This window comes from Pinus tabuliformis, chromosome 3_1 (assembly GCF_031772625.1).
Source record: "Pinus tabuliformis cultivar Carrire ecotype Pingquan chromosome 3_1, CPIR1, whole genome shotgun sequence".
In the NCBI taxonomy this organism is placed as follows: domain Eukaryota; kingdom Viridiplantae; phylum Streptophyta; class Pinopsida; order Pinales; family Pinaceae; genus Pinus; species Pinus tabuliformis.
Window position 1 is genome coordinate 300,385,238 of NC_142301.1, and position 884 is coordinate 300,386,121.

General features: G+C 42.1%; 1 pseudogene; it reads left to right on the forward strand.

Annotated features, from left to right (window-relative positions):
* The first annotated feature begins 485 nt into the window (after window positions 1-485).
* LOC149186966 (pre-mRNA splicing factor SR-like 1 pseudogene) lies at window positions 486-884 on the forward strand (annotated as a pseudogene).

Here is an 884-nt window from a genome sequence, read left to right on the forward strand (position 1 = left end):
GACATGGTTCAGGGTATCATGAAATAGATGCGTTCCTGCAACTCTGTTATACAAGGGAAAACAACTTGTCTTCACAAAAATGGATTTGGGGGATGTGCGGCCATATAAACCCTCGTTGTAAAGGTCCCAACTTCGTTCGCCCCACCCAGCCATCTCAAATCTCCAGATGCTTCCTCTGATCGGACTGAATTCGCGTTTCTTGTATGTCTGAGATCCAGGGCACCTGTAACTTGGGTGCAGGCTTGATAGTTGGAAGTGGAATCACGTGGGCTATCCTGACCTCAATTTTATATGAAGTGGTTTCTGTATTTGGCCTTGACCACTGCACAGATACAAACATTGGTGAAAATTGTGTTAGTTAAGCATCTGTTCAGGATATATTACTTAGAACTGGTCATGTTATCGGTGCAATGTACATGCATCTTAAAGTGTTTAAATTAATTGGAAATATTAGAGCATTTTGTCTTCTCTACAAATTTTTTACCATGAAGTTGACAGTGAAGCAAATACATGGGCTTCTTAAGCACGAGGATTCTCCATACATGAGATGTATTGGTTTCCTGTACCTGCGTTATGTTGCAGATCCTAAGACGTTATGGGTTTGGGTTGAGCCTTATGTTAAGGACGAGGAGGAATTTTCTCCAGGATCAAATGGAAGGATGACCACAATGGGTGTTTATGTTCGTGATTTACTTCTAGGCCAGTACTATTTTGATACACTTTTTCCTCGCATACCGGTACCTATCATGTGTCAAATTACTGCTCATTTGGAACGAATGAATCCTCCCACTCGGCATGCAGGAGTGACTGGTGATACTAATCACTATGGATCAGATGACACTGCCCGAAGGCCACCATCAGTTAAAGCTGCTTTATCTGTGTAA